This window comes from Aotus nancymaae, unplaced genomic scaffold (assembly GCF_030222135.1).
Source record: "Aotus nancymaae isolate 86718 unplaced genomic scaffold, 86718_ANA_hifiasm-v0.15.2.pri h1tg000081l, whole genome shotgun sequence".
Classification (NCBI taxonomy): Eukaryota; Metazoa; Chordata; class Mammalia; order Primates; family Aotidae; genus Aotus; species Aotus nancymaae.
Genome location: NW_026988496.1, coordinates 2,359,314 through 2,386,586, shown reverse-complemented (window position 1 = coordinate 2,386,586; position 27,273 = coordinate 2,359,314). Strand labels below are relative to the sequence as shown.

The 27,273-nt window shown below is 38.8% G+C and overlaps 1 protein-coding gene across 1 annotated transcript in view; it reads left to right on the top strand.

Moving 5' to 3' along the window:
* The window catches only part of KIF4A (kinesin family member 4A), a 121,695-nt gene that overhangs the window by 14,767 nt on the left and 79,655 nt on the right, over positions 1-27,273 (top strand). The window lies entirely within an intron of this gene.

Genomic DNA, 27,273 nt, shown 5'->3' with positions numbered 1-27,273 from the left:
AAAGTAGTTGGGTTTACACTTACTACCGCTTTACTCATATTGGGCTTCATTTCTCTCTTGGGAACTGAGAAGGCAGAAGGAAAAATAGTAATCGAGGAATTTTACTTCTGTCATTTATCATTATTATACTGCTGGCACAGAGTGCAGACCTGTTTCTTCCTCATTCAGCTTTTCGTTCTGAGTGTGATTCAAAGTGCCCTTTTTGTTCTACGTTTGTACTTAAGATTTAGCTTTCCTAAGACTATATTTTTGTTTGTTTTTATTTTTTGCTAGCTAGAATAACCAGCTTATCCTAAGACTATTTTTAAAGGCTGTTACGTTTTCTTTATCTTCTTTTAGGTGTTCAGTTCCAAGTTGTTTTATTTAACAGCTTTATTGATATATAATTTACATACTATAACCTTATTCCTTTAAACTATACATATCAGTGGATTTTAGTGTATTAACAGAGTTGTACAACCATCATTACAATCTAATTTTAGAACATTTTATCACCCCAAAGAGAAGCCCCATGTTCATTAGCAGTCACTCCCCATTCCTACCCCCTTCCCTGGCCCTAGGCAACCACTTAACCTACATTTTATATAATCGTAATCATACAATATGTTGTCTTTTGTCACTGGCTTAGCCTAAGGTTTTGAAGGTTCATCCATGTTGCAGCATACATATATCAGTACTTCATTCCCTTTTTTTTTTTTTTGAGCGAGAAAGTTTTGCTCTGTTGCCCAGGCTGGAGTGCAGTGGCATGTTCTTGGCTCACTGCACCCTCCACCTTCCAGATTCAAGCAATTCTCCTGCCTCAGTCTCCCATAGCTGGGGTTACAGGCATGTGCCACCATGCCCAGCTAATTTTTGTATTTTTTAGTAGAGACAGGGTTTCACCATGTTGGCCAGGCTGTTCTCAAACTCCTGACCTCAAGTGATCCACCTGCCTCGGCCTCCCAAAGTGCTGGGATTACAGGCATGGGCTACCATGCCTGGCCTCATTTCTTTTTATTGCTGAACAATATTCCATTGTATGGATATGCCACATTTTGGTTGTCCATTCATTAGTCATATCCAGTTTTTTCTGTTACGAACTTCTGTGTGTAAGTTTTTCTGTGGACAAATGTTTTCATTTCTCTTGGGTATATACCTAAGAGTGAAATTGCTAGGTCATATGCTAACTCTGTTTAACTTTTTTTTTTTAAATTAAGATATAATTAACATACCATAACACTCACCCTTTTAAAGTATACAATTCAGTGATTTTTAGTATATTCATGAAGAGTTGTATAACCATCACCACAATAAATTTTAGAATATTTTCATCACCTCAAAAAGAAATCCATACCCATCAACATTCACTCCTTATTTCCCCCCAGTATATGTTTCTCACCTTTCATCCTAGGCAATAACCAGTCCTCTGTCTCTACAGATTTGCCTATTCTGGGCATTTCGTATAAATGGAATTATACAATATGCGGTCTTTTGTGACTGGTTTCTTTCACATAGCATAATGTCACAGTTCATCCATGTTGTAGCATGTATCAGTACTTAATTCTGTTTTATTGTCAGAAAAGCATGGAAATACCATGTTTTTATTTATCCATTCATCTCTTGATAAACATTTGAGTTGTTTTTAGTTTGGGTTATTATGAATAATGCTGGTATGAACATTTGTGTACAAGTTTTTCTGTGGACATGTTTTCATTTCTCTTGAGTATACCTATGAGTGGAATTGCTGGGTCATATGGTAACTCCATGTTTAACCTTTTGAAGAACTGTCACACACTGTTTTTCCAAGCAATGACATAATTTTGTTTTCTCACTAGCAATATATAAGGATTCCAATATCTCCATATTTTCACTTGTTACTTACTTATTTTTCAAACTCCTGGGTGCCATCAGATTTGCTTGTTATTATGCCTTTTTAATTATAGCTATCTTAATGGTTACGAAGGGGTATCTCATTGTGGTTTTTGTTTATATTTCACTGATGGCTAATGATGTTGAACATTATTTCTTGTGCTCATTGGCAATTTATATCTCTTTTTTGGAAGAACGTCTTTTCATATCACATTTACGCTTTGACCCATTTTGAGTTAATTTTTGCATATGATGTGAAGAGTGGTCCAATTTCAATCTTCTGCATCTGTATATGCAGTTATCCCAGCATCCTTTGTTGAAAATATTTTCCTTTCCCCCATTGAATTGTCTTAGTATACTTGTCAAGAAGCACCTGGTCTCTATTCCTTTGATCTGTATGCCTTATGTCTTCATTACTGTAGCTTTGTAGTAAATTTTGAAATTGGGAAGTGTGAGTCCTCCAACTTCGTTCAAGATTGTATTGGCTATTCTGGGTCCCTTTCATTTCCATATGACTATTAGGTTCAATTTGTCAATTTCTGCAAAGAAGCCAGCTGGGATTTTCACAGGGATTTCACTGAATGTGTAGGTCTGCTGTTAAGTATTGCCATCTTAACAATATTAAGTCTTTCATTGTATGAACATCAGATGTCTTTCTTTTTCTTTCAAAAAAATTTTTTAGTTTATTTTTCTCTTTTTTTTTTTTGAGACAGAGTTGCACTTTGTCCCCCAGGCTGGAGTGCAGTGACGTGATCTCAGCTCACTGCAACCTCTGCCTCCTAGGTTCAAGCTATTCTCCTGTCTTAGCCTCCCAAGTAGCTGGGACTATAGGCACACACCACCATGCCTGGCTGATTTTTGTGTTTTTAGTAGAGACAGGACTTCACCATGTTGGCCAGGCTGGTCTCAAGTGATCCACCTACCTCAGCCTTCCAAAGTGCTGGGATTACAAGTGTGAGCCACTGTGCCCGGCCTCTTTTTCTTTTTTTTGGAGACAGGATCTTGCTCTGTTTCCCAGGTTGGAATGCAGTGGCTGCAGCCTCAACCTCCCAGGCTCAAGCAGTCTTCCTACCTCAGCCTCCCAAGTAGCTGGGACTGTAGGCATGCACCACCACTCTTGGTTAATTTTAAATTTTTTTTTTTTTTTTTTTTGTAGAGACAGGTCTCACTTTCTTGCCCAGGCTGGTCTTGAACTCCTGGCCTCAAGTGATCTTCCCATCTTGGCCTCCCAAAGTACTGGTTTATAGGCATGAGCCACTGTGCTTGAAGCTCCTCTTTTTTTTAAATTTAACTCTTTTAATATTTTTTATAATTTTTTTTTTAATTTTCAGAGTGTAAGTTTTACACTTCTTTTGTTAAGTTTATTCCTAAGTATTTTATCCTTTCCAGTGCTATTGTAAATGCAATTATTTTCTTTCTTTCTTTTCTTTTTTGAGGTGGAGTCTCGCTCTGTCGCCCAGGCTGGAGTGCAGTGGTGTGATCTCAGCTCACTGCAACCTCCACCTCCTGAGTTCAAGCAATTCTCTTGCCTCAGCCTCCTGAGTAGCTGGGATTACAGGCATGTGCCACCACACCCGGCTAATTTTTGTATTTTTAATGGAGACGGGGTTTCGCCATGTTGGTCAGATGAGTCTTGAACTTATGACCTAGTAATCTGCCCGCCTCGGCCTCCCAAAGTGCTGGGATTACAGGCGTGAGCCACCGTGCCCGGCCTATTTTCTTAATTTCATTTTCAATTTGTTTATTGAGTTTTGTAGATTGATCTTATATCTCCAAACTTGCAGAACTTATTAGTTCTAATTTTTTTTTTTTTTTTTTAAGACAGAGTTTCGCTCTTGTTGCCCAGGCTGGAGTGCAATGGCGCTATCTCGGCTCACTGCAACCTCCGCCTCCTGGGTTCAGGCAATTCTCCTGCCTCAGCCTCCTGAGTAGTTCTAATTTTTTTTAAAAGATGCTTTAGGCTTTCTATGTACAAGATCATGTCACTTGTGAATAGAGATACTTTTACTTCTTTGTTTTTAGTCTGGATGCCTTTATTTCTTTTTCTTGCCTACTTGTCTTGGCTAGAAGCTCCAGTACAATGGTGAATGAAACTGGTGAGAATGAATGTTGTTGTTTTGTTCCTGATCTTAAGGGAAAAGCATTGAGTCTTCGTTCTTCATAGGTGCCCCACCAGGTTGAGGAAGTTCCCTTGTACACCTAGTTTAAGTGTTTGTATCATGAATGGGTATTTGTCAAATGCTTTTTTGTCGTCTATTGATGTGATCACATTATTTTTGTTCTTTAGTCTATTAATATGGTGTACTGCATTAATTGATTTTTGAATGTTAAACCAACCTTGTATTCTGGGATGAATCTCCCTTGTTTTTGTTTGTTTAGTGACTTTCCTGGACTGATTCTGTAAACTGGATTCCCTGTAGTTTGCCATCACAGAATTGTCTGCTCAGTTAATTTAGTGGTTAGTTGATGACTGGTCTCAGTTACTTAAATGCCTTGAACCTATAAATCTTCCACCATTTGCCAAGAGCTTTGTGTCTGTGTTTGGGCATGGCTTCAACACTCAGGCAGTTTTACAACTCTGCCTTAGCTGTCACTGGTTGAACAGAGTCTCAAAGTCAGCCAGAAATGCAAAATTTAGGGCTTTTTAGGGCTTTTCTGAGCATGTGGACAGCCCTATACATTCAAACAACTTTCTTTTTTTTTTTTTTTTGAGACAGAGTCTCGCTCTGTTGCCAGGCACCAGGCTGGAGTGCAGTGGCATGAGCTTGGCTCACTGCAATCTCCGCCTCCCAGGTTCAAGCAGTTCTCCTACCTCAGCCTCTTGAGTGCCGGTACTACAGGCTCAAGCTGCCATGCCTGGCTAACTTTTTGTATTTTAGTAGAGATGGGGTTTCACCATGTTGCCCAGGCTGATCTCAAACTCCTGAGCTCAGGCAATCCACCCACGTCAGCCTCCCAAAGTGCTAGGATTACAGGTGTAAACCACCACACCCAGCCTCAGATCTTTTTTGTATCCTATGTATGTAAGTCTACTTCATTTAAAAAACTGTTACATAGAATTCCACAGTATACAGTCTACCTCGTTTATTCCTGTTTTGGTTGACATTTCAGTTTTCCAGTTTCTGGCTATTGGCAAATGATGCCTCACTGGATAGCCTTGAACATGATAAATATGTGAGAGTATTTTCTAGGTTATATAACTGAAAGAGGAATTGCTAGATTGAAGGGTATACACAGTTGAGTAAATACTGTTAAATATTGCCCACCAAAATGTCTGCCTCTTTATCCACTCTACCTACAAAATATGATGATGTTTCTCTATACTGCTGACAATATTGGATATTATTGACCTTTTTAGTTTTGTCTGTCTTGGATATTGCATGTTACTAGCTATTTCTCTTTCCCTTTCTGTGAATTGCCTGTTCATACACTTTGCTTATTTTTTCTTCTTTCAGGTTGTATTTTTCTTGTTGATTTGTAGGAGTTGTTTATATATTCTGGATATTAAGCCTTAGTTACATATATTGCATATATTTTCCTTAGTCTCATTTTTTAACTTTATTGATCTTTTTCATTCATGCCTTGTGTCTGTGTTTCTTCTTATATATTTTTTCTGTTTTTGAATGTATGAAATTGGCTACCTAAGGAGCAATAGCTTTTTTTCTTTTTCAGCCTTATTGAGGTACAATTGACAAATTGTAAATGTTTTGATATATGCATAAATTGTGAAAGGACTACCACAGTCAAGCTAATTAGCATATCAATCACCTGATGTAGTTATCTTTTTCAGTGTATTATTTCTTGAAATAAAATGTGTATACAATTGGCCTGGTGTAGTTACTCACATCTGTAATCCCAACACTTGGAGAAGCTGAGGAGGGCAGATCACTTTAGGCCAGGAGTTTGAGACCATCCTGGCCAACGTGGCAAAACCCTGTGTCTACTAAAGATACAAAAATTAGCCAGACATGGTGGTGCATGCCTGTAGTCCCAGCTACTCTGGTGGCTGAGGCACGAGATTTGCTTGAACCTGGGAGGCGAATGTTGCAGTGAGCCAAGATCCCGCCAGTGCTCTCCAGGTTGGGTAACAGAGTGATACTCTGTCTCAGAAACCCAAACAAAAAAAATTTATATACAGTAAAATACACATACCTTAAATACTTAGTTTGTTGAGTTTTGGTAGTTATGTACATTCGTATATCTACCACCAAAAATATCATAAAAAAAAAACCACTTCCCCAGAAACTTCCCTTGTACCCCTTTCCAATCAATCCATCCTACCCCATTTTACTTCCAGCAACCTTTCTGACTTCTGTGACCATAGATTAATTTTGCTTGTTCTTAGACTTCATTACAATGGGATCTTAAAATGGTTGTGTGTGTGTGCCGGGATTCTTTTGCTCAACACAGTGTTTTTTGAGATTTGTTCATGTTCTTGCTTTGATTGGTGATTTTCCTTTGTATTGCTGAGTAGTATTCAATTCTATGATTATACCACTATTTGTTTTTCTATTCTCCTATTGGTGGGAAATTAGGTTATCTCAAATCTTTAGCTATTATGAATAAAGCTACCCTGAACATTTGTATACAGATCTTTTTATGAACATATGTTTTCATTTCACTTGGATAAATATCTAGGAATAGAAGATGGCAAATATATGTTTAACTTTATGAGAAAGTGCCTAACAGTTCTCTAACATGGTTTGTACCATTTTACACCCTAGCTGTGTATGAGAGTTGTTTTTTACATTTTTTGTATGCTCTGGTACAGTTGATATAACATGGAAATAATCTCTGAAAGTTTCTTGAAGATTTGATTTTCTATGTCTTGAGCCAATTCTGGTCATTTATATTTTCTTAGAAAGCTGTTCATTTTGGCCAGGCACAGAGGCTCACACCTGTAATCCCAGCACTTTGGGAGGCCTAGGCAGGAGGATTGCTTGAGCCCAGGAGTTGGAGACCAGCCTGAGCAATATAGTAAGACCCTGTCTCTACAAAAAATAAAAAATTAGTCAGGTGTGGTACTACATGCCTATAGTCCTGGCTACTTGGGGGACTGAGGTAGAGGATCGATTGAGCCCAGGAGGTCGAGGCTGCAGTGAGCCAAGATCACACCACAGCACTCCAGCCTGGGTGACAGAGTGAGACCCTGTTCCCACCACCCCCCAGCAAAAAAAGAGGAAAAAGAAAAAAAATTATTCTTTTTGTCTGATTGTCAAATTTATTAATATAATATTGCAAATGGATTTATTTTATATTTTTAATCACTGTGTCTGTAGGTATGTCTCTACTTTCATTTCAATTGTTTATGTATTGTCTCTTTTTTCTATCACATTTGATAGATTGATTAACTCTACTTTCTTCCAATTTTTACTTTTACTCTATTACTGAGTTCCTCCTAAGTTGTTTTATTTTATTTTATGTTCTTTTTACTACTTCTTGAGTTGAGAGCTGAGTTCACTTCTTCTGTTTTTCAAAAAAAGCTTTTCAAGCATATACAAAAGAGGTCACGATGGTATAATGAATGCCCCCCCAGTATACCTATCATGCAGTTTCAACAATGACTAATTTATGACCAGTCTTGTTTCGTTTGTATAATACCCACTTTCTCCCTCTGATATTATTTGAAACAAATCACAGATACATTGTTTTATTTATTTCAGTTTGTATCTGTAGAAATTAAGAACTCTTTTTTTTTTTTTTTTTATTGCATTTTAGGTTTTGGGGTATATGTGAATAACATGCAAGGTTGTTGCACAGGTGCACACGTGGCAGTATGATTTGCTGCCTCCCTCCCCTTCACCTATATCTGGCATTTCTCCCCATGCTATCCCTCCCCAACGCCCTACCCCCCCACTATCCCCCCTCCCCCCCAACAGACCCCCGTGTATAGTGCTCCCCTCCCTGTGTCCATGTGTTCTCCTTGTTCAACACCCGCCTATGAGTGAGAACATGTGGTGTTTGATTTTGTGTTCTTGTGTCAGTTTGCTGAGAATGATGTTTTCCAGGTTCATCCATGTCCCTACGAAGGATGTGAACTCCTCCTTTTTAATGGCTGCATAATATTCCATGGTGTATATGTGCCACATTTTTGTCCAGTCTAAAATATAATCACCTAGGTCAGGTTCAGTGGCTCATGCATGTAATTCCAGCACTTTGGGAGGCCAAAGCAGGAAGATAGAGACCAGGAATTTGACACCAGCCTGAGCAACATAGCAAGACCCCACTGTCTCTACAAAAATCAAAATAAAATAGCCAGGTATGGTGGCGCATACCTGTAGTCCTAGCTGAAGCAGGAGGATTGCTGGAGCCCAGGAGTTTGAGGCTGTGGGGAGCTGTGATTGTTCCACTGCACTCCAGCCTGGGCCACAGAGTGGGAACCTGTCTCTAAAATATATATATATATATATATAAATTAAATTAACAATAATACTAATGCCGTAAAATTATATATCTAGTCAGTGTTCAAATTTTTAATTGTCTCATAGATTTTATTTATTTGAATCAGGATCCAAACAAGGTCCACACATTGTTATTGCTCAATAGGTCTTTTAAATGTCTTTTTTTGAGACAGAGTTTCACTCTTCTTGCCCAGGCTGGAGTACAATGGCGTGATCTCGGCTCACTGCAACCTCCGCCTCCTGGATTCAAGCCATTCTCCTGCCTCGGCCTCCCAAGAAGCTGGGATTACAGGTGCCCACCACCACGCCCAGCTAATTTTTGTATTTTTAGTAGAGACAGGGTTTCACCATGTTGGTCAGGCTGGTCTCGAACTCCTGAACTCGTGATCCACCCACCTTGGCCTCCCAAAGTGCTAGGATTACAGGCGTGAGCCACCGTGCCCGGCTGTCTTTTTTTTTTTTTTTTTTTTAAGACAGAGTCTTACTCTGTTGCCCAGGCTGGAGTGCAGTGGCATGATCTTGGCTAACTGCAGCCTCCACCTCCCAGATTCAAGTGATTCTCCTGCCTCAGCCTCCCAAGTAGCTGGGATTACAGGCACGTGCCACCATGTCCAGCTAATTTTTGTATTTTTAGTAGAGATGGGGTTTCACCATGTTGGCCAGGCTGATCTTAAACTCCTGACCTCAGGTGATCCACCCACCTCAGCCTCCCAAAGTACTGGGATTACAGGTGTGAGCCACTGCACCCGGCCAAGGCCTAAATGTCTTTTAATTTTTAGGTACCTCCTCCATCTCTCCTTACCCCTCAAGTCCCTGGAATTTATTTATTGAAGAAGTCAAGTTGTCTTGTAGAATTTCCCATAGTGTGAATTTTGCTAATTGCATGCCTATATAGTTTCACATGTTTCACTTTTCCTATTTCCTATAAATTGGTAGTTAGAGCTAGAGGCTTAATCACAATCAGGATCAATTTTTTTCTTTTATTTGCACATATAATTTATCTCTCATTTGTTTTCAATTGTTCCTATCTAAAAAGATACATTTAAAGCTATACATCTCTAAGTGCCACTTGGATGTAATCTTATAATTTTGAGAAACAGTACTCTTACTGTTCATTTCTAAATAGGATATTTACTTTTTCATTTTCTCTCAAACCTAAGAGTTATTTAGAAGGTGCTTCTGTCTTTCCTTTTGTTGTCAATTTCTAATTTATTGCATTATGATCAACAAATGTATGTGATTTGTGTTTTTTGAAATTTGGCCTGTACTTATTTGGTCTTTATTAATGTTCTCTTTTAATAGGTAGTTTTACCCTGTATATTTGTGTGTGTGTTTGGACTTTTTTCTGTCATATCACTGACTACTGGTCCATGGATCTACTCCTGCTCTGATACCACAACCAGTTACCTTTCCCATTGTCCTGGGGCTTCCACCTGTTTTCTGAATCCACTACCCTCAAGTCTGTAGTACTCCTGCAGTTGCTGCCAACTTTTTACATCAGTTATCTCCTGTATATTTTTTCTTATGTTAGTCTGATTCATCTGCTTTCAATCTTTCAAGGATTTTGTGGTTTCTGATCCACCAGTTACGGATTCACAGGATGTTGGTGGCTTTCCCACTTGGCAGCCTCTTCAAAGACTTTTAGGGGCTCTAAAGGAATTTTACTCAATTGCATTAGAGGGTTTTACATACATATTTTGCGTTGCCCGTCTTAGCTTCAGAGCTTCGATTTTATTTGTAAAATAGGATTTGAATATAGTCTCCAATAGAGTTGTGGGAATTAAGTGAACTCATATTTGTAAAACATTTAATGCAATTTTTAGTAAATGCTAGCCTCTTCATAATTACCAATTCCATCATCTATGTTTTTACTTGCTCTGAATGTGGCTAATGAGGAATATAGGGGCGCTACTGATATTTATATACAATCTCAGCTGAACTAAGATTCCTAGGAGCTTGCTAAGGTGCTTGACAACATTTGAGGTAGATTTTGAGGGTGGAAGAGACTTTTAGGGCTATGGCTTATACCAGCGGAATTAACTTTTCTTTGGCTACCAAACTGCCATTGTCAAAGGCAAGTCCTCCACTGTTAGAGGGAATCATTTTCTACTTATCAAGAATTAAGAAAGTTGCTAACCCCTCTGGAATATTTTCAGAGGGTTGATATGGCCTGGCAGAATATTGTTACATGTTGCATTACTGCGGGTTAGGGGAAAGGAGGTGTACCCAAGTGTCAGGTTTGACTCCTGAGGCAAAGAAGTTTATGACAGAATCACAGTTGAGTCTTACATCAAGTGTCAAATGCCAAGAGCTGAAAGGAAGCTAGTGAGAAAACAGGAGATAGGTATATAGGAAGCAGACAGCAGATGGAAAGATTTTGGACTTGTCAGATTTGGAGTACATATTAGAAAAATCCAAAAAGAAATAGGAAAGTCAGGACAAGAGCTTAGAAGCAACAACTGAGCTAGAGATAAATATTTGAAATCCATGGATAGGAGAGTTGTGCAGAGAAAGGCTAGAGAATGAAAGAGCCAATAGTAAATATTAAATAATATTAATAAATACTAAATATGAGTGAGAAACACTCATTTTAAGGGCCAAGGTTAAATGAGTCAGTGAGAAGTTGAAGAGATACTGGAGAATCTAATTACCAAGGTAAGAGTTTTTATAAACAAGGACTGTCACCTATGTCATATGCTTCAGCGTGACCACTGAGAAGAGGTAAATAGATTTGTCCATTGAGGGTTTTGGTGATCTTTGTCAGAGCAGTGTCAGTCGAGTGGTGATTAGCTACCATTCTAAATGTGGTGTTTATCCTTTCCATTATTTTTTTTATTCTTACATCCTTTAATGATATGTAGTGACGTTTTGCATGTTTCTAAACTTAACATAAAGGGTTTCATGGCATATGTGTCTTCTGTAACTGATTTTTTTCCCTCAACATTATGTTCGTGAGACTAATTCATCTTGATAATGTAGCTCTGTTCTAATAGGTTTTGTTAACTAGAGCCTTGAGTTTTCTTGGTACCAAATTGTATCAGTAAGAAGAAAATTATCTCTGCCAATATTTATTCCTTTATTTAATTCTCTTATGTTTATTAGCAATGAGAAGAATGTCAGTGGATATACCCTGGACTAGTAAAGTTGCTTTCCTCAGGGGAATATAGTTTCTGATTGCAATCAGAATGATTTTAATGTTTTATTATTTGGAATGATAATTGCTGTTGGTATTGGTAAATCGTATTTAATTGTTTTAGTTCTAGAAAATATTTTTAAGTACAAATTGTCCATTTAGCAACTCTATTCATTAAAGTCCTATTCTAAGTGTTCTGCTGGTTCTTTTTGGCTTCTGGGTCCCTTTAGGTGTATTGTTATTACCCTTAGTCTGCTCTCTGGGGCTCAGGTTTAATGCTGGGGTATCTGAAGTCATAGCAGCCCGGTGAGTGGGAAAAGCACAGTGGTTTCTGCCCATGAGCTAGCAGGCATATTGCCAGTCAGCTTGTCAGACCCATGAGGAGGCATCAGGAGGAAGCCTCTCTGTACTCTTGTTTCCTTGTGCTATCTTTATCTCGAGGTAGAGAAGACCCAATCCATCTCATTGTTTTCTTAGCATTTTCAGGTGGAGAAACCTGGCACACTCACATACACAGTATTGACTTTCCCCCTAGGAGTTCAGAGTGGTATGGGCCAAGCCTTTACCATGGATCATGCTTTCATCCTTGCACTTTGGCTCTGCTACACCAAACTCTTACATGTAAATAGCATCCTTGCACTTTGACCCTGCTACACCAAACTCATACATGTAAATAGCACCCAGGGCTTTCGTCTGTTCCAGAGATGAAAAATTCTACATCATTCTTCACTCTCAGGTCTCAGACCCATCCTGCAACCTACTTCCTCGGCTGGCCTCAGCACCTACTTGGCTCAAGAACAGTCAATGAATCAGGCTTGGGAATAGAGGTGATTTGGAATATCTTCAACTTACTATCTTCCCAAAATTCATGTACATTTTAAAAATAGATGCTACCAAACTCCCATGAAGGAATGATGAAATTATTTATTTTCCTAACTTCTCTACTAAGTATTATTACCAATTTGATAAGTGAAAAACGGTGTCTCACTTTCATTCTGTAGTTATTAATGAAGTTGAACACACTTTTATATTTTTAGGCCATTTATATTCCTGATTAAATTACCTATTCAAAGTATTTCTCTTCCTTCAGTCAGTGTGAGTGCTATACATTTCCTGTTAAGTTTATCCCTATTTTTTTGTTGTGATTTTGAATATAAAACATATTTAGGCAACTGCCAGATAGATTATAAATAGATTACAGATGGATAATATTATATGTATATTATACTTCAATTGAGTAATCTGCCTATTAATTACACTTCGTATTACACATAATGATATGAAGTCATCATTATACAGTTCAATGAATGTTCACAATATGAAATACATACATGTAAATAGCACCCAGTTGAAGAAACAATATTCTAAGCATCCCAGAAGTGCCATTTGTGCTCTTTCTAGTCACTGTCTTCCCCAAAGAATAGCCACTGTCCAGAGTTTTAGTCCTAGATTAGTTTTGTATTATGGACTCCTTCGCGTCTGACTTCTTTCACTCAGTATAAGGTCTCCAGAGAAAATACAGGATGCCTAGCTAAATTTGAATTTCAGATAAGTGACAAATCATTTTGTATGGAATATACTTATATTAGAAATGATTTGTCATCTATCTGAAATTCAGATTTAACTGGATGTTCTGTATTTTTTACTTTTACCAAACTGATGACCCTAACTCAACATTATGCTTGTGAGGTTTATTCATAGTATTGCATGTAGTTGTAGTTTGTTTATTTTTCATGACTATATAGTAGTCCACTGATGAATATACCACAATTTATATATCCTTTCTACTGTTGGATGGGCATTTGGGTAATTTCAAGTTTGGATTTATTATGAATAATGCTATGAATATTCTTGTACAGTATTTTTGGTGAACATACAGACCTAAATTCCTTTAATCCTGAATCCTCCTGTAACTGCTATCCTATCTCCTTCCCTTTAGACTCAAGCTCCTCAAAAAAGTTTATACTGCTTAGCCATACATGTGATTAACTCTTAATTTCACCTCTTTGGTGACGCATAGCATACACGCAGAACATTGCATAAGTCACGTCATGTATCTAGTTTAATGATTATAAAGTAAACATCTGTGTAACTGTCACTCAGGTTGAAAACAAAACACTTCTAGTACCCACGCATACCCTTCCGAGATCATGATCCCCTTCCTTCTCTCTCCAGGTATCCATTTTTCTGACTTTTGTGATGTCAATTCCCTTGCTTTTTCTTTTTCTTTTCTTTTTTTTTTTTTTTTTGAGACAGGGTCTCACTCTGTTGCCCAGGCTGGAGTGCAGTGGCACAATCATAGCTCACTGCAGCCTCAAACTCCTGGGCTCAAGCAATCCTCCTGAGTAGCTAGGACCACAGGCACATGCCACCATGCCCAGCTAATTTTTAATTTTTTCTAGAGACGGGATCTCCCTATATTGCCCAGGCTGGTCTTGAACTCCTGGCTCCACCAGTTCTTCCTGCCTCAGCCTCCCAAAGTGCTGGAATTACAAGCGTGAGCCACCACACCTGACCCCCCTTTCTTTCTTTCTTTTCTTTTCTTTTTTTTTTTTTCGAAATGGAATCTTACTCCGTCACTCAGGCTGGAGTGCAGTGGTGTGATGTTGGCTCACTGCAACATCTGCCTCCTGGGTTCAAGTAATTCTCCTGCCTCAGCCTCCCAAATAGCTGGAATTACAGGTGTGTGCCACCATGCCCGGCTAATTTTTGTATTTTTAGTAGAGACGGGGTTTCACCATGTTGACCATGCTGGTCCTGAACTCCTGACCTCAGGTGATCTGCCTGCCTCAACCTCCCAAAGTGCTGGCATTACAGGCATGAGCCACCATGCCCAGTGTACACTTGCTTTCTTGATAGCAATGCCACCTGTGTACATATCCCTAAATAGCATATTAATAGTTTTGTCTATTTTTAAGCTTTATGTAAGTGGAATTATACTGTATATAATCTGTTCTGTCTTCATTCCTCCTTTTAAAATGATATTTGAGAGATTTATCTAATATGTTACATACAGCTATAGTTAATTTCTTTTCATTTTTGTATAGTAATCTATCATTTGACTGTACCATTATTTATTCTTTCTGTTGTTGATGGATATGCCATTTCTTTCCAGTTTTGTCAACAATACCCATATGAACCTTCTTGTTTATGTATCTCGATGCATATTTATAAGAATTTTCTAGGATATGTACCTAGAAGTAGAATCACTGGGTTATAGGGTACATATATACCAAATTGTCTTTCAAAGTTTGTTACAATGTATAAGAATCCTAATTGCTCTATATACACTGTTTTGTGCGAATTTTTAATTTTTGCCAATATAGTAGATGTGGAGTGATACTTTATTATGGTTTTAATTTTCATTTCCTCAGTTAGTAATGGGGTTGATCACCTTTTCATATGTTTAATGACCATGTGTATTTTCAGTAAAATGCCTGTTCAAGTCTTGCTCATTTTTCTATTAAATGTCTTTTTCTTACTCATTAAAAGTAGTTTTCTTTTTTTGAGAATCTCACTCTGTCACCCAGGCTGGAGTGCAGTGGTGGTGCGATCTCAGCTCACTGCAACCTCTGCCTCCCAGGTTCAAGCGATTCTCCTGCCTCAGCCTCCTGAGTAGCTAGGATTACAGGCACCTGTCACCACGCCTGGCTAGTTTTTGTATTTTTAGTAGAGATGGGGTTACATGTTGGCCAGACTGGTCTTGAACTCCTGACCTCGTGATTCGCCCGCCTCCTAAAGTGCTGGGATTACCGGTGTGAGCCACGACACCTGGCCTAAAAGTAATTCTGAATAAACTATAGATTCCAGTCATTGGTCAGTTATATTTATTGCTTAATCTCCCCACCCTTTATGTTTTGCACACATCTTCTCCCTCCTCTCTGGCTTGTCTTTTCACTTTCTTTCCATTGATGATGATTTTGTGTCTTAAGAAATCCTTTAGTATGCCAAGATCTTAAAGATGTTTTTCTATGTTATCTAATAAAGGCTTTACAGTTTTGCCTTTCACAGTTAAGTCTTTAATCCACCTAGAACTGTTTTTTTATACATGGTATGATGCAGGGTCCAGTTTTGTTTTTCTATATAAATACCCGTTTGTCCTAGCACCATTTATTAAAAAGTCCATTCTTTCCCTACTGATAAGCAGTACCATTTCTTTCATATATTAAGTACCCAAATATGCCTTAGTCTGTTTCTGAGTGTTCTATTAAATCAAAATTAAATCTGAGTGTTTTTCCCTGTAGAAATCTTATACATCTTTTGTTCTAGTCTTAGGTAATTTATATTTTGACAGTATTGCAAGTGATATTTTTAAAACTTTTTATTGAAGTATAATGTACAAATAGAAAAGTACACCTACCATAAGTGTGTAGCTTGCTGCATTTTCACTAACTGAACAAACCCATGTGACCAGCATAAATAGAATCTTTAAAAATTGTATTTTGTAACTTTGTTTTTGGTGTGTGGAAAATAAAATTTATTTAATATTGATTTTGTATCCTGCAACCTCATTCACTCTCTCAGTAGTCTGTCTTTACCTACCTTGCCAAAACCACTATGTAAGAGATATTCAGGGATATCTTAATTACCAGAACTAATGGGTTTTTTCAATGCCCATCTTACCCAACCTTTCTGTGGCATTCACACTTGAAAATTCTCTTTTTGAAACTCTTAAATTGGCTTGTAAATACTCACTATCCTAGTTCTTTTCCCAGCTCAAATTATTACTTTTCAATCTCTTTTGCTTTTTCTTCTTACTGATCCATTAGTCTAATTGCACCCAGCATGATTTCCCCATTTAGGAATGAGTACCCATTACCTGCTGTTAGTTCTTCCTTAGCATCATGGTAGAGATGCACTCACTTCCAGTCTGTTATTGACTCCTAGAAAGCATTCTGTTCTAAATACCATAGCTCGGCTAATCTTAAAATACCTTTTGATCAAAGGTATACCTGCACCCCCATGTTTATTGCAGCATTATTCACAATAGCAAAAATTTGGAATTAACCTAAGTGTCCATCAACAGATGAATGGATAAAGAAAATGTGGCATGTTCTTCACATGTACCCCAAAACCTAAAATACAATAAAAAAAAAAAAGGAAAAGAAAATGTGGCATATATACACAGTGGAATACTATTTGGCTGTAAAAAAAGAAAGAAATCCTGTCATTTGTAGCAACATAGATGGAACTGGAGGTCATTATGTTAAGTGAAATAAGCCAGGCACAAAAAGACATATTGCATATTCTCATTCATATGTGGGAGCTAAAAACATGGGGTATCATGGAGGTAGAGAGTAGAATGATAGTTACCAGAGGCCAACAAGGGTGTGGGGGTGGAGGCAGAGGTGAAGAAGAGAGAGGTTGATTGATGGATATAAACATACAGTTAGATGGAATAAGTTTTAATGTTTGATAGCAGAGTAGGGTGATGAGTGAATAGCATTATATTGTACATTTCAAAATAACTAGAAGGGAGGAATTGAAATGTTCCCAACATATAGAAATGATACGTGCTCAAGGTGATAGGTACCCTAAATACCCTGACTTGATCATTATATTTTCTATTCATGTAACAAAATATGACATGTATCCCATAAATATGTACAAATATTGTATATCAATAAAAATACATACATGAATTGCATATGTAGCTTTAAAAATACCATTTTGTACATGGCACCTCACCTGAATAGAACTTTGAAGTAGCTACTTACAAGATGAAGTCTAAAAAACATAGCCAAGTCTTCCAGACCCTTCATACCCTGGTCCTAAGCCTACCTCTTCGACTATCTTTCACGGCTTCCCTACCCACTCTCCATGCCAGCTATCTGGTCCCCACAACATGCTCAGCTAATTCTGGTTTCTGCACACTTTTATCACAGCCATCTCCTCTTCTTGCCCAGAATGTAGTGTGTGCCCTCCAGCACGCATTCAAACTATCTACAACATAGCCACCTTTCAAGGCCCAACTTAAATCTTGGGGTTTTTGACATTGCCTTTTTAAATCTTGTTATCTTCTAATGTATTTTTTTCTCCTCTGAAATTTCTCTAGTACCATAGGACTACATTGTCATTTTCTGATGCCTCTGTATTTCTAGCTTAATCTCCCACCATTTTCCCACAAACTACAAGGTTCCAGCCATAGCAGTCTACTCATTGTTTTTCCAAACAGTTCTGTTGTTTCAGATCTCTGTGCCAATATTCCTGTGTGTAAAACTGGTTTCCCTGTGTTCAGTGAGGTACTTCTTCAAGCCATCAACCAAACAGCAGCCAGGGTATTCTTCCTAAACTGTATCTCTCTGCTAAGAGCTCTTCTAGGGCTCCTCAATTTGCACCATCCTGCTTCATTATGGCCTTTATGCTCTAGCCTTCCCTCCCTGGCTAGCTTTTCCTCTCCCCACTCTTTCCTTACAATCTGCTTAGCCATACTAAGTGCACCTCGTACTCTGTCATCTAAGTGTCTTTGTACATTCTGTTCCCTCTGCGGAAGTGCCTTCCCTCTGTCTTCACGTGGCTCCTTCAGTTTTGTGCTCAGTCTCAATTTCATCCCCTTGAAGAAACTTTGTTTGACCACCTCAGTTCCCCCAGTGCACATTAGGTACCCCTCATCTAGTGCTTACCTCTCTTCTACACTAATACTGCCCCAACCCTGTATCACAGTCATCTCCTTACCTGTCCGACTTCCCCCATAGACAGCAAGCCAATCAAAGGCAAGAACTGGGTTGTGTTTATCTTTGAATCCCTAGGCCCTGGCATAGCGCCTGACATGCCATAGGTCTTCACTGAATGCCTGGGTTCTTTCTCCTTTTTGTTCTGCCTGGTAGCTCCTACTAACATTTCAATTCACAATTCAGATGTTACCCGCCTGTGAAACCTCTACCCTGAGTCAAGATCTTTCCATAAATTCATACTCACATTGTGGGTTTTTTCTAACATTTATACATGAAAATTTTCAAAGGTACTTCAAAGTTGAAAGATTTTGCAATACCCTTATACCTATAGTAAAATTAACATTTTACTATATTTGCTTTATCACATATCTGTCCATCTATCCATTCATCCATCTATATTCATTTTAAAAGCACATTTTAAAGTAAATTGTACGTGTTAATATACTTCCTCCTAACTACTTCAGTTTGCATATCATTAACTGGCATTTAATATTTATTTATTTATTTATTGAGACGCTGTCTTGCTCTGTTGCCGAGGCTGGAGTGCAGTGGCACGATCTTGGCTCACTGCAACCTCCACCTATGGGATTCAGGCAATTCTTCCGCCTCAACCTCCCAAGTAGCTGGGACTTTAGGCACGTACCACCATGCCCAGCTAATTTTTGTATTTTTAGTAGAGACGGGGTCTCACCATGTTGGCCAGGCTGGTGTCAAACTCCTGACCTCAGGCGATCTGCCTGCCTCGGCCTCCCAGAGTGCTGGGATTACAGGCATGAACTACCACAGCTGGCCAATATATATATTCTCAATATAAGATATACAATGGAAAGCACAAATTTTAAGTGTATATTAACTGGGTTTTGACAAATGCACTTACCCAAAAGCCTGTAATCCAAAGCCTCATCAAGATACAGTTACCTCTTTCTCATAGTGTTCTTTCTTTTCATGTAATTATTTAATTTTCTGTTTCCCCCATTAGACTTTGAGTTCCTTGAAAGCAGAAAACATTTCTTATTTTCCTGTTAACTGTGCCCAGCACTGTGCCTTAGAGACAGTAGGTATTCTATAACTGTTGTCTGGCTAGAAGAATAAATGTGTACTTTATTCCTGGACTATTAGTATGTGTCTTTACGCATTCTCTCTTCTCACCTTTCAGATCCAGAAGTTAGCTTAGTTATGTCATGTTTATGTCTTAAATACTTCTGACTTCTATATCCTTTATCCCTTTTCCAGTGCTGCAGTTCTTAGAGATCTGTCATCTGAACTATTAAAATAACCTTCTAAATGATTTCTTTCCTTTTTTCAAGTTTTTTAACTTTTTATTTGCATATTTTAAAAATTGTGCATTCTAGTAACTAAAATCATTTGAACAAAAAAAATGAATGGTAAAGGGTTTTTTAAACACCAGTTTTTTATTCCCAAGTTCACCTTGCAAATGACCATCAAAGTAATACTTACATTTATTTATCTTTTGAGACAGGGTCTCACTGTCGCCTAGGCTGGAGTGCAATGCTATGATCACGGCTCACTGCAGCCTCAACCGCCTGGGCTGAAGCCATCCTTGCACCTCAGCCTCCTGAGTAACTGGGACTACAAGTGTATGCCACTGTGCCCAGCAAATTTTTGTAGTTTTTGTAGAGACAGGGTTTTGCAGTGTTGCCCAGGCTGGTTGTGAACTCCTGGACAAAGTAATACTTATAAAATCCAAAGTTCGTCATGTTTACATTCTCTTTAAAACCTTTCATTTGTTTCCCATTGTCTACAACAGATTTTAATCTGCCTTCTTTTTAAAGCGGATGAGCTATTTTTTAAATAATATCTTACAACAAATTCTAACATTTGAAATAGATTAAAAAACACTTTAAATTCATGTAAATTTATAAGTTCAAATGTATAACATTGTCAATATTAAAGCTATAAGAATATTATAACTATTGTTATGATCACAATTTCTTGTTTTCTTAAGACATAGTCTCACTCTGTCACCCAGGCTGGAGAGCAGCGGTATGATGTTGGCTCACTGCAGCCTTGACCTCCCAGGCTCAAATGATTTTCCTACCTCAGCCTCCTAAGTAGCTGGGACTACAGGTGCATACCACCATGCCCAGCTAATTTTGGTATTTTAGGTAGAGGTAGGATTTCACCACGTTGCCCACGCTGGTCTCGAACTCCTAGGCTCAAGCAATCCACCCACTTCAGCCTCCCAAAATGTTGGGATTACAGATGTCAGCCACCATGCCTGGCCATTATTTTTCTTTATTTTTTTATTTCAACAGTTTTGGGGTAGAGGTGGTTTTTGGTTACATAGATATGTTCTTTAGTGGTGAAGTTCTTTAGTGGTGATTTCTGAGATTGTAATGTACCCGTTACCTGGACAGTGTACACTGTACCCAATATGTAGTCTTTTATCCCTTACCCCCATCAAACCTCCCCCACCCAGAGTCCCTAAAGTCCATTATGTTATTCTTATGCCTCTGTGTCCTCGTAGCTTAGCTCCCACTTATAAGTGAGAACATAGAACAGTTGGTTTTCCATTCCTGAGTTACTTTATTTATAATAACAGCCTCCAATTCATCCAAGTTGCTGCAAAAGACATTATTTTGTTCCTTTTTTGGTGGAGTAGTATTTAATATGTATATATACCACATTTTCTTTATCCACTGGTTGATCGCTGGGCACTTGGATTGGTTCCATATTTTTGCAATTGCTAATTGTACTGCTATAAACAATGCATTTGTGTGTCTTTTTCATATAATGACTTCTTTTCCTTTAGGTAGATACTCAGTAGTGGGATTGCTGGATTGAATGGTAGTTCTACTTTTAGTTCTTTAAGGAATCTCCATACTATTTTCCATAGTGGTTGTACTAATTTAAATCCCCACCAGCAGTGTAAAAGTGTTCCCTTTCTACCACATCCATGACAACATCTGTTGTTTTTTGACTTTTTAATTATGTGGCCATATTTGCAGGAGTAAGGTGGTATTTCATTGTTTTAATTTTCATTTCCCTGATGATAAGTGATGTGGAGCAGTTTTTCTTATGTTTGTTGGCTGTTTGTATATCTTCTTTTAAAAAATGTTCATGTCCTTTGCCCTCTTTTTTGGTGGGATTATTTGTTTTTTTTCTTCCTGATTGGAGTTCCTTGTAGATTTGGATATTAGTTCTTTGTCAGGTGCGTAATTTGTGTTTTCTCCCTATGGTTCGTAACAGTCACTTTTCAAAAGAAGACGTACATGTGACCAAAAAGCTTATCAAAAAATGTTCAGCCTCACTAATCATTAGAGAAATGCAGATCAAAACCACAGTGAGATACTATCTCACACCAGTCAGAATGGCTCTTTTTGAAAAGTCAAAAAATAACAGATGATGGCGAGGTTGTGGAGAAAAGGGAATACTTATCTACTGCTGGTTGGAATGTAAATTAGTTCAGCCATTGTGGAAAGCAGTGTGGTGATTTCTCAAAGAACTTAAAACAGAATTGCCATTCAACTCAGCAATACCATTATTAAATACTCTGTGTCCTCACCCAAATCTCAGTAATCTCCATATGTCAAGGGAGGAACCTGGTGGAAAGTGATTGGATTATGAGGGGGCAGTTTCCCCCATGCTGTTCTCTTGATAGTGAGTGAGTCTCAGGAGACCTGATGGTTTTGAGTGGCAGTTTTTCCTGTGCTCACACTTCACCTCTCTCCTGCTGCCTTGTGAAGAAGGTGCCTGCTTCCCCTTTTGCCATTATCATAAGTTTCCTAAGGCTTCCTCAGCTATGCAGAACTGTGAGTAAATTAAACCTCTTATCTTTTTAAATTTATAAATTACCCAGTAATTTCTTTATAAATTACCCAATCTCAGGTATGTCTTCATAGCAGTGTGAAAATGGACTAATATAGTAAATTGGCCCACAGACAGTGGGGCAGTGCTATAAACATACTTGAAAATGTGGAAGCAACTTTGGAACTGGGTAACAAGCAGAGGTTGGAACACTTTGGAGGACTCAGAAGAAGACAGGAAGATGTGGGAAGGTTCAGAACTTCCTAGAGCATTGTTGAATAGTTTTGACCAAAATGCTGATAGTGACATGGACAATGAAGTCCAGGCTAAGGTGGTCTCAGATGGAGATGAGGAGTTTGTTGGGAACTGGAATAAAGGTGACTCTTGCTATACTTTAGCAAAGAGACTTGTGGCATTTTTCCCCTGCCTCAGAGATCTGTGGAACTTTGAACTTCAGAGAGATGATTTAGGATACTGGTGGAAGAAATTTCTAAGCAGCAAAGCATTCAAGAGCTTGGAAAATTTGTAGCCTGACCATGTGACAGAAAAGAAAAACCCTTTTTCCTGGGGAGAAATTCAAGCTGGCTGCAGAAATTTGCATAAGTAAGGAGGAGCAGAATGTTAATCACCAAGACAATGGGGAAGATGTCTCTAGGGCACGTTAGAGACCTTCATGGCAGCACCTCCATCACAGGCCTGGAGGCCTAGGAGGGAAAAATGGTTTCCTGGGCTGGGCCCAACCCTCCCCTCCCCTGCAGCCTTGAGACTTGGTGCTCTGCATCCCAGCTGCCCCAGCTCTAGCTGTGCCTAAAAGGGGTCAAGGGGGTACAAGCCCCAAACTGTGACAGCTTCCACATAGTGTTGGGCCTACAGGTGCACAGAAATCAATAATTGAGCTTTGGGAACCTTCACCTGGATTTCAGAGGATGTATGGAAACACCTGGATGTCCAGACAGAAGTTTGCTAAAAGGACAGGGCCCTCATGGAGATTCTCTGCTATGGCAATACAAAAAGGAAATGTGGGATTGGAGCTCCCACTTAGAGTCTCTACTGGGGCACTGCCTCGTGGAGCTATGAGAAGAGGGCCACCATCTTCCAGACCCCAGAATGGCAGATCCACAACAGCTTGCACTATGCACCTGGAAAAGTCACAGACATTCAACCCCAGCCCATGACAGCAGCTGGGAGAGGGGCTGTACTCTGCAAAGCCACAAGGGCAGAGCTGCCCAAGGCCATGGGAACCCACGTCTTGCATCAGCATGACCTGGATGTGAGACATGAAGTCAAAGGAGATCATTTCGGAGCTTTAAGATTTAATGACTGCCTGGTGGATTTTAGACTTGCATGGGCTCTGTGGCCCCTTTGTTTTGGCTAATTTCTCTCATTTGGAACTGGAGCATTTACCGATGCCTGTACCCCCATTGTATGTAGGAAGTAACTAACCTGATTTTGATTTTACAGGTTCATGGGCAGAAGGGACTTGTCTCAGAGGACACTTTAGACTGTGGGCTTTTGAATTAATGCTGAAATGAGTTAAGACTTTGGGGAACTGTTGGGAAGGCATGATTGGTTTTGAAATGTGAAAAGACATGAGATTTGGGAGGGGCCAGGGAAAAATGATATGGTTTGGCTCTGTGTTTCCACCCAAATCTCATCTCAAATGGTAGTCCCATGTGTCAAGGGAGGAACCTGGTGAGAGCTGATTGGATTATGGGGGCAGTTTCCCCCATGCTGTTCTCGTGATAGTGAGTCTCATGAGATCTGATGGTTTTAAAAGTGGCAGTTTTTCCTGTGCTTGCACTTCACCTCTTTTTCCTGCCACTTTATGAAGAAGGTGCCTACTTCCCCTTCTGCGATGATTTTAAGTTTCCTGAGGCTTTCCCAGCCATGCAGCACTGTGAGTCAATTAAAACTCTTTCCTTTATAAATTACCCAGGCTTGAGTATGATTTTATAGCAATATGAAATGGACTAATACAATATCCAAAGGACAATAAATCATTCTACCATGAAGACACATGCACATGTATGTTCATTGAAGCACTACTCACAGTAGCAAAGACATGGAATCAACCTAAATACCCATCAACAATAGACCAGATAAAGAGAATGTGGTATGTATATACCGTGGAAGACTATTCAGCTGTAAAATAAAACAAGATCATGTCCTTTGCAGCAACATGGATGGAGTTGAAGGCAATTATCCTAAGCAAACTAACACAGGAACAGAAAACCAATTATGCATGTTCTCACTTATAAGTGAGAACGTTAAGAACACATGGGCACAAGGAGGGGAACAGCAAATACCATGTCCTATTTGAGGGTGAAGCATGAGAGGAGGGGGAGGATCAAAAAACTGCCTATTGGGTACTATGCTTATAACCTGGTTGACAAAATAATATATATACCAAGCCCCTGTAACATGCAATTTACCTGTGTAAACAAACATGCACATGTACCCCTGAACTGAAAATAAAAGTTAATGAATAAATAAAAATGGTTAAAATGGTAAATTTTATGTCATGTATATTTTACCACAATAAAAAATAATATGTAAAACAAACTCCAAATTGTATTTGTAGAAACTCAAGTATCTCTGTGGCTCCCTAAATTATCCCTAAGGTTCTGAGTACAATTTGAAAACCACAGTCCTATAGGATAAATACAAATACTTGGCCATGACATATAAGGCCCTTTATGATCTGTTCCTAGCTGTCCCCTGGCCTCATTGTTTATCTCTCTCCATCTCATAACTTGCATTATACTCATATTGAACTACTTATAGTTCCTAAATGTGTAGTGTTCTCTCATAAATATGTGCCTTGGCATATGCCACTTCCTCTGCCTAGAATGCCCTTTACACTCTTCTTTCCTACACTTCCCTCCTCCATTATTATTGTCCTAGTCATCCTTCACATTTCAGCTCTAACTTCAATTCTTCTCTGAAGCTGCCTTTTACCTTCCCAGGTGAAGTTTACCACTCTCTCCTAAGAGAACCCATCTTAACCACGCATATCTCTTCCTCTAACATTGTATTTGCAATTATTTATTTGTTTGTATCTCTCTCTCCCTTTAGACTATGAACTCATTGAGAGTAGGGATTTTGACTTACTCATCTTCGTGTCTCTGCTATGTAGCACAATGAATAAAGGATTTGGATGTGTGGGGTGAATAAAGAGGAATTATCCAAGATGACTCAGATTTGCTGTTGGTTTGGTGACAGGTTAGATGGTTAGACAATTGAAACAAACGGTGCTGGAAGTGGAATAGGTTTGCACGGAAAAATAAATTCTGTTTTGTTCAGTGTTTTTGTGCAATGCCACATGGGCATAGTCCACTAGAGGGATTTAGTAGGTAGTCATAATACAGATTTGGACATCAAGAAAGAGTTCTGGTTTGAACATATATATTTAGGGAGTCATTAGCATATAGGTATTTATTGGAACTCTAGGCATGGCTGAGATCCCACAAAGGGAATGTATACGATAAGAAAAGCGCTTAAGACAGTTCCAGAGAATATCAACATTTAATGGGCAAATATAGAAAGCATATCCCGTAAGGTAGACTGGGAATGATTGAGAATGGAGGGCATGGTAATTGCATGGCTCTGGAGAGGAGACTTGAGAGTCCAGGAGTTCTGTATACTATATAGATTTTCTACCACCCCGATCTTTTTAACCCCAAGGCTCTCCTGTTTCTGCAGAACCTGGTGCCAAGTGAGCAAATTAGTTTCCTTTCCTAGAGCACAGAGATTAAGACCCCATGGACTTTGGACCCATATTGCCTATATTTGCATTCTGACTGCCACTTATCAACTGTGTGACCTTGGGCAAGTCACCTAACTTCTTTGTGCCTCAACTTTCATATCTGTCAAAACAGGGATAATTATAACGTCTACTTTATAGGACTTGTGAAAATTGAATTAGTTAATATGTATAAAGTACCTAGAACAGTGCTATAAACACTGTATAAACTTAGCTGTTTTTATTATTGTCATTATCATTATTGTCCCTCTGCAGACACTTTAAATTAAGGCTTATTCCATCTTGCTAAGTCAGTTATTGCTTCTCAATCTGTACTCTAAAAATATGTTGAAACCTTGTACCTACTAAATTTCCTCTCCTGTGCTCTGTGATCTGGTAGGTTAGTACATTTTTTATTCCTTTTAGTGATGTCTTAGGAGGGAAAGGAGAGATATGCTGGTGGTCAGTTTCCTATGTTTGAGTAGAATTTCCCGTAATGCTCTATATGTTCTTTTTATATACGAATTTATTTGAAAGCCCATTCCTATGTAGCTACACTGATATTTTATTAGAATAATTTGTGACTAGATAATCTGGAGTGCAGTGGCGTGATCTTGGCTCACTGCAACCTCCGCCTCCTAGGTTCAAGCAATTCTCCTGCCTTAGCCTCCCGAGTAGCTGGGACTACAGGTGCGTGCAACCATGCCCAGCTAATTTTTGTATTTTTTTTAGTAGAGATGGGGTTTCACCATGTTGGCCAGGATGGTCTCGATCTCATGACCTCATGATCCGCCAGCCTCGGCCTCCGAAAGTGCTGGGATTACAGGCGTGAGCCACCGCGCCCGGCCATCAGTTTATTTTTTGAAAGCCTTCTTTTTTTTTGTTATTTTCCCCTTTAGACATTCTGTTCCTGGAATCCTAACTATCTTTTTTCCTGATTTTTAGAGATTATTTTCTTAAAGCCTAGGACACTGATATCTGACTATGTTCCTCGGTACCCTTCCATCATATTCCCATCATTTTACTTCTATGATCAATTCTTCCTTAGGTGTCGACTTGAAGGCCAAAACAGCCATTTTATTCTTCACTTGTAGTATCTTTTGGGTAAATAAACAGTCATCAGAATAGATAAGGGATTTATCAAGTACTCTGCTTTCAGCCTCTTGTGACTTAGTGTAAGTATCCAGATTATCCAAGTTTTTCTACTCTGTTAATAATAACTTACATATAAATAGCCCTTTATGAATTGCATTTGATTTTTATCCCAGTCCCATTAGGTAAGATCAGTATTGTCTTGTTTTATGGATAAAGGAAAGTTTCAGTGGCTAGTTCAATATTATACACACTGGTAAGTGGCAGAGGCAGAATTTGAACTAAGATTCTCTCACTCCTAATCAAGAGCCTTTCCTACTCTATCACCTATCACTGGTTGCCTCTGTCTAAGTTTTGTGATCCATTTCAGTAACAGATCATTCCCTTTCTCTTTGACCAGGCAGACCATCTATCATACTATACTTCTGTCTTTCACCCTAATTTACTCAGTCATGCTACCTGCTTTAGGCCCATATATATTTTCTTCACATGTAGAACAGGGTTTCCCAGCTGTGTCACCATTAATATTTTGGATTAAATAATTGTTTATGGGAAAAGAGGTCGTCCTGTGCATTGTAGGATGTTTAACAGCATCTTTGGCCTCTACTCACTAGA